Here is an 8,049-nt window from a genome sequence, read left to right as displayed (position 1 = left end):
TGTTGGTATTTCATACTGATTCCCATAAATTAGGGCATTGGCTGTGTGTGGTGCATGTTGGGGGATGAGGGGAATCATATTAACTTGGCAGCATATAAGGGGTGTTTGCCCTTGACACCCTCCCTAGAGTTGATTCATATTATTATCAAAACCAGAGAGAAAGAAATATGGGCCTGATTCATTACTATTGCGATCGCAGCTGCGATTACTGACTCAGTCTCACTGCGAAAATATGCTAATGACTGCAATTGCTATGCTGTTGCAGCCTAACATAAGGATGCCCACATTACTTTACACACATCCGTAATACTTAGCAAGTCTGCAAAACCATCGGTAACATGGAGTACAATCGAAGCCTCGCGCACACTTGCTCAAGATCTGACCTTATTCAGGAATTGCTAACCTCATCACAGGCAGTGAAAGCCCAAGTTGCATATGGCATCGCAGTGGCTAATTTATGCATGTCCCTGTAACGGCGTTCAAACGCACCGGCACGCCTGCGTTTCAACGACCACCCTCCCGTCACCACCCTCAAATGGTCATTTCCTGTCAATCAATCTGCAATGGATCTGCGTAGTCACTGCAATCACAGTGTGATCACAGTAAAACCTTTGCGCACATACACTACGATGCATATGCATGCGCAGAACGCAACAATCAGCCGATTGCGTGCGTAATCACAGTTGCGATCAGTGTTGAATCAGGCCCTATGACTCTCTGATTGGCAAATTGAATGAATAATATGGTAAAATGTTGCTAATTAGTAATGAATTACATTTTTTAAAGAATCACAAATGGTGGGAGGTGGGAGGGCATGGCGCCACCAATTGGACAGTTCAGAGGTCATGGTGCTGCAATCTAGTCATTTTGGCCACACAATCGCTATAAAATGCTGCGATTATCAGCATTGTAAAACGGTGACACAATTCAGAGCAAATCACTTCATTGAGCGTCTGGACCACCCACTTCACTTGGGATGTGGCTGGCAATGTGCACCTTCCGTGGAACTTGCCTACCTTTCCGGGTGTCCGGGAGAGCCATGTTACTGAGATCCTGGAGTCGCCCATACCGGAGAGTAGGTAAGTATGATAGGCACAAGGTTGTATTAAGGCTAATTCTCTACATGTGGCTTTGTATTGGTCTGTGCGGTCACTATTCCGTTTTTACGCCATTGTATTGGGGCTGAGGCATGCTTTAGCTTGTAGAGCTCCTGCTGTGTGGAGGTCCCAGAGATAGCAACCTGATTGCTCTGCCTTATCTGTCTTTGAAAATGCCTTCAGATCGACCCTTCACACCACTATACGGTGCTAAAATATGTACACACTTCCTGCCTCAAGGGTGTATTATAATGGGTGAGGGTGTGCGGTGCACATGAACCCCTTTGTCCAGTGGGCCCACACCGCACACCCTAAAACCATATATAGTTTATATTTACCTTTCCGCAGTCTCCAGATTGCAGAGTAGCGAAAATCACAGGTAAAAATTTTCCTGGTGACTTGCACATACGCAGTAGAGATATATCTGGGAATAAGGTGTGGCCATTTTACCGGAGACCCACTCATGCTGCCAGAATCTACTGCGTTGCCAGTGAGGAGGGGGACCACACTAAGCCTGCACACGGGCCATCTCCTCTTAAAATTCCCTTGGCCTACCTGAAAATAAAGACACAGAAGATGGGTATAAAATGCTCCTTCTCATCCACTGCCGCTGTTTATGTTGCTGAATTCTACACTATTGCCTGTAAGTAACAACCACGGGGAAGAGAAGAAACAGCACTTAAAGGGCTGTTCTTGGGCAGGCATATATTATACTGTATATATATGTAGTCCACACTATGCATACTGTATTTATTGTCTTACACAAACAAGAAGGGGGATGACATACTGTCTGCTTACCATACGATCTGTGGAATGGTTTCTATATGTTACTTATATCTACTAATTGTCTATGGCAATGTGGATATTAGTGGGCTCTGTGTAATGGTAGTGACAATTATCTTTATTCAATGTGTCTGACACTAGGGATTGACCAAGTTACCTTTGTATACTACTCATATAACAAGGCCATGCAGACAGTTACTCCCCCTAGATATTGTACAATATGCATGTACCTGCTGTACTGTGGATAATTAAGTACTTTTGCAGACTGTCTTTCTAGTAAATATGTCAGCACTATATCAGAAATGGAAATCTCTGTAGTTGTTGCAGAGAAGGATCTCATATGAAACGTGGCATACTGTACATTTAGGAGGATTCTAAGGGGGGGGAAAATGAAAGTGACTTTAACAAAGCATTTCCACATGAATCAGTCCTAATTATATGTACATAGAGTTATAAATAACCTAACTATATAAAGTCTAGGAGGATCTACCTTATGTTATGATTAGTTAAAATAATACAATTATATTAAAATACAGTCGCATGTTAACTCTTAAAACATGTTTTATTTCTTATGGAAATAATTTTGTAGACCTTAGCATGTCCCAAAGCAAGTAAAAATAATGTAGTATAATACTCTGTATGCACAATTGTGTCTGCTGTAGATTTATATATTTGTGAAATTATTATCGGGGAGACGTATCGAGACATGAAGAAGAATAAAGTGGAGAGAGATAAAGTACCAACCAATGAGCTCCTGTCATTTTTCAAACACAGCCTGTAAAATCGCAGTTAGGAGCTAATTGTTTGGAGATTTCTCTCTCTCCACTTTATCATTCTCCAAGGCTTCATACATCTCCCCTTATATCATTTGACTTTTGAACACAGAATAAATGGATACAAGAATTATTAATTTTTTTTAAATCAAAATGTTGGAAAGAAGTACTGGTAAGAAAAAACATGTTCTGATTAGAACTCCGGACCCTAAGCAGTTCATGTTTTCCGGATCACCTGTGGATCTTTTAATGGTGACAATTGGTAATACACCTGTGCACCTGCTAGATGCTTTGGAAAATGTGAACTGTTAGGGATCCCAAGGACCAGGGTCGAGAAACATCAGTCTAGTTAACACAGTATATAACTGCCCACAGATGTATGACCAACTGTCACAATTTAAAGATCCACAGGTGACCTGGAAAACATGAACTGCTTGGGGTCCTGAGGACCGAGTTTGAGTACAACTGGATTAGATGAAATATAATGATGCTGCATCCTCAATTGGTCATTTAGGATTACAAAACTATACCAATCTTTTTTTTATTGTTAAATAATGTAATGACTACTCATATAAACATAAATAACCTTTAAGAAAACACAATTGCAAAGGTAAAATTTAGACATTTCTCTTGTTTCTGTGAAGTTGAATATGTTGCCTGTTTACTGTAAATCTGTGTATACTGTATACATGCAATATAGGCACATGGATTTAACATGACCAAATATACACATATGAGCAAAATATATTTAAACCACCATAGAGTGGGTACAGCCAGGGCCGTATTATTCATAAGGCTGTCTAGGCTGAGGCCTAGGGGCCCCACAGGGGGTAGGTGAAAGGCACATTCGTAGTCAGCTGAGGCTTGTTTTGAGACAATGGGGGATAGAGACAGTGGACCAATAGCACACAAGCCTCAGGGTTGTTACACCTCCATGAGAAAACACATGATCACCGCCATCACAGCAGCTGTCACCGCAAGTACCAGCACACATGGGGACAGCAGAGTCTGCAGGACTTGCAAGGATTCTAGCCGGCCACCAGAGAACCACCACCAAGTGCAGAGCAAGGATAGTCCAGCATAAGGGTAGAGCCAACTGTATTGGACTCTGCAGCCTACCGATAAGTGCATAGTGCGGGACACCGCCACGACACACACACACAAGGACATCTAGAACACTGATGACCACTTTCAGTGTGAGGGAAGCGTCTGGTCTGCACACCATATGGGATGAGCCCTCCCCCCTCAGAAAGGGTCATCTTACACATCCCATTCCCGGTGTGTGAGTGCACTATAAGTAGACACTACACTGCAGACATTGCACAGGGAGTTATCACCACTATTTGGAATATGGACAGTGGAACACCCTAAAGAAGCCAGTTTATCTCACCAACAACCTCTGTGACAACAGTCTTCCCGCACTGGACATTATTGATAATTTTAGGTACATTTTATTGGGATTATGTGGAGCACTGTGTCTCCATTTCTAGCAATCTAATAAACAGAAACTCACGCTATACTGAAACAAGTCACTCCATTATTGCCTTAGATACCATACACTCTGATCAATTTCACATTTTGGCCACGCTGTATTAGACCATATACTGTTGCTCATTTTACACTCAAACAAACCAGAACCACTCAACATACAGAACCTGTAGTGGTGTGAAAGATTGAAGTGCCAGAGGGGGCCCAAAACACCTGAAAGCCTGGCCATGTGTTAATACAGCTCTAGGTACAACAGGAAGTGCAACAAAGAGGGGGGTAAAGTATTCGTATAATATAGAAGATAAGAAGCGTTTCACAGTATCATACATTATGATAATGGCATACATTGTAAAATGTAAACACCAGGATGCTCATGAAAGAGTGAAGGGCCCAGTCTCCAGTCCAGGAGGACCAATATATAGATACTTAAACTTAATGGAGGGGGAGCTAACCAATGAGACCAAATGGCCCCGAAAATGTGTCTAGACTCTAGAGCAGAGGGTCCCAAATGCAGTCCTCAAGGCTCCCCAACAGTTCAAGTTTTAGAGGTATCCATGGTTGAGAACAGGTGACTTAATTAGTACTTCAGTCAAATTGATTTAACCACCCGTACTCCAGCTGTAGTGGAACTATATATCCCAGCATGCCCTGCCACAGTTTTAGCATGCCCTAATAGCAAAACTGTAGCAGTGCATGCTGGGTTATGTAGTTCCATAACAGCTGGAGTGTCAAGGTTAGCCAACACTGACCTAAACTGTTGGGGTGCCTTGAGTATCACGTTTGGGAACCTCTGCTCTAGAATGTTAGAAATAATATTATGTATGTTGTATACTTACTAACCATGGCCCTCATTCAGAGCCGTACGCTCTGAGCAGAGCGCACGCTCTGAATGAGGGCCGGCCTCCATGAAAATGGAGCGTCCTCCTGGACGCTCGTATAGCTGTGGGTCACCACCCACAGGCTATACGAGCGTGCATTTTGAAGGCCGCGATGGTCGTGACCATCGCGACCATCGAAACTGCGAGCCGGAGCCTGCAGTTGAGGTTTTCAACCGCAAGCTCCGGAGTGATTTTGGCTCTATCAGAGCCAAAATCACTCCCACTGACATCACTAGTGATGTCAGTGGGCCGGCTTCTGACGGGAGGCGTTCCCGTGGGAACGCCCCCGTCAAGGAGGCACGCCACCGGCACGCCTACCAAAGGGGGCGTGCTGTCAATCAACATCGACAGCACGCCCCCTTTGATCAGACACAACGAGCGAAGGATTTTCCTTCGCTCGTCGCGTCTGGCGCATGCGCACGACGGAGCTCCCTCCGTCGTGCGCATGCTCAGTCCAGAACATCGACCCACTTGCGAGCGGACAGCCGCTCGCGAGTGGGTCTGAATCAGGCCCCATATTTCTTCAACGGTCATTCCGCATCAAATCAACACAATTTAGGAAAAAATTCTAACTTTACATTATCTAATTTCAATTAAATTTGGTATAATAAATCTTGCCATGAGTGTAAAGAAAACCCTTAAATCTTAGGCTGATAAGTACACTGGTTTTGACGTTATATGCCTTTAAAGCTGCAATTTTTGAATGAAAAATTTGCTATTAACAGTTTTTAAATTGTTTTTGCAGCTCACCTAATTGAGCTACAGAGCTGGGAAATGTCTCTGTTTTTAAACTTGTTTTATGGGCTTTCAAAATTAAAATTTAATATTTTTGAAAAAACTCTCAAAAACTGTTCATAGTGTTGTTAATAAATCCCCAAATTTTTTATTTGGTATCATGATGGGATCACTAGCTATAAGAGCTTTCATTTTTTCATGAACATTGTATTTATTGAGGCACTACGCATTTGAGAAAATCAACAAAACAATCTTTCTTTTCCAATTTACTTCATTAAAGTTATGCACATTCCTCTTCAGGTGTGTTTGGGGACGAGATTCTACAGACAGCGCCTGCTCCCACTTTGCGTAGGTGTACAAACTTAAGTGAAAAGATACTCCATGTGGAAAGACACTTCAATTGTGTTGAATAGGCCCGCCTTTTACATTTCCCTAGACAAGTGGTCCAGGAACAGGTTAGGCTTGGGTGGGCTTTAATTAGTGAAGAAAAGCCCCTTGGCCACTAATTTAAGCCCACCCAAACCTAAACCGTCCCTGGACCATTTGTGTCACATAAACGAAGTGTTTAATTACAGTGGAGTATCAGCCTGGGAGAATGTGTGCTGGGAGCAGGGAGGAACAGCGGCTTGTATAAGGTGTGCTGGGAGGGAGAGACACGGCAGACTGGGAGCAACACTGTACTCACAAGAAGAAGCCTCAGTCACCCGGCCAGACAGAGAAGAAAAGGTACAACCCATGAGACTATTGCTGATCTCCACAGGTCAGAGGAGCATGTGATGGTCTCATGTAATTAGAGCTAAGCACATGCTTCTCTCACAGAGTCTTATGGGAATTATTTTGCAGTATTGCATTGCCCCAGTAACAACTGGACCTCAATAACTCTCCCGCCACCTGCAAGCAGCTGCACTGCACTCTGCGCCCTGATTAAGCGACCAGCGTTGTAGCCATAGTCCCATAGAGACCATAGAGGGTATGTCTCTATGTCAACAAATGGTGGGTTACATTTATTCTGGAGAAAGATGAAAACATTGATGAAGTGTAAGTGATATTCCTCCATCCAGCTGGTCCATCACCATCTTTTTCATACCCAAGGAAGATGGATGTTTTATGGATTCCTATGGTAGATGTTCTGTGTAAAGTGAATCCTTTAACTCCAACAGGTAGAATGTACACACTTTCTGAAATGGAAATACTAAAAACAACTGTAGCCAAACCATTAAGTAGCACCATCCATCCAGAGCAGCAGCACCAAATGGTAATGATCTGTATTAAGTTTTCTTAAAATAGGTGAAAGGCATAACATTTTCACAAAAGTTTTAAATATTTTAGTATTAACATGCTGTGTCTAGGTACATAATATACATCAAAGGAATTGTTTAAAGAGATAAATGAAAAGTAATGATCAGGCCTAGATAGTTCTCATTTTCATTATTTTAACAAACAGTCCAAAGTGAAACTTCTAGTAGCAGATGATCCCAAAATAAAACTTTGAGGATTTATTAACATCAAACTTTTGGGATTTACGTAAAAATACGGCTTTTTGAAATTTTAAATGTTTCAATTTTATAGCAACATACTGCTGTGTTATATATCATATGAAAGCCCATAAAAAGAGGTTTAAAATGAGACCTTGTCAAAATCTCTAGCTCAGTTATGTGAGCTGCAAGTACAACTTAAAAAAACGGGTAATAGCAAATTTTTTATTAAAAAATTGCAGATTTAAAAGCATATAACTTCAAAACCAGTGTACATAAAAGCCTAATATTTTGAATTTATCTTCACACCCAAGACATCAATTAATATACCAAATTTCATTACAATCCGAAACAGTCAGGTTGAAACCCTGTGTTGATTTGGTGTGGGATAACCCTTTAATGGAGTCAGTGGAGGGGTAACTGCTATCTTCCAGTAGAAGGTGATCACTGATAGCATACTAAGCAGTATTCAAGATATGCCTAACTCATTTCTGCAAATGTGTAGGGGTTTTAGGGATTGGGGGCTTGATTCAGAGATGGACGCTATAGCGCAGGTATACAAAAGCCGCAGGAGACATCTTAAGTAAAAAGACTCTCACTGTCAGTTTCTCTAATCTGCTGCTGTGTCCGAAAATGATCAGATCAACGGTGTGAACATCGAACATCTGAGGAATCCTCAGGTTACTCAGCATGTCCAGCAAAATCATTCTGCCGGGGCCAGTGAAGCTGCGTCCAGGGATGCAGTCACTGGCTTTGGCACGCCCCGTATCTGGGACTGACGCGCTCCATGTCACCACTCTGTCAATCATGCTGCGGCTTT

The sequence above is a fragment of the Taudactylus pleione genome, unplaced genomic scaffold (genome assembly GCF_031769625.1).
Source record: "Taudactylus pleione unplaced genomic scaffold, aTauple2 ptg000040l, whole genome shotgun sequence".
In the NCBI taxonomy this organism is placed as follows: domain Eukaryota; kingdom Metazoa; phylum Chordata; class Amphibia; order Anura; family Myobatrachidae; genus Taudactylus; species Taudactylus pleione.
This window is presented reverse-complemented; position numbering follows the sequence as displayed.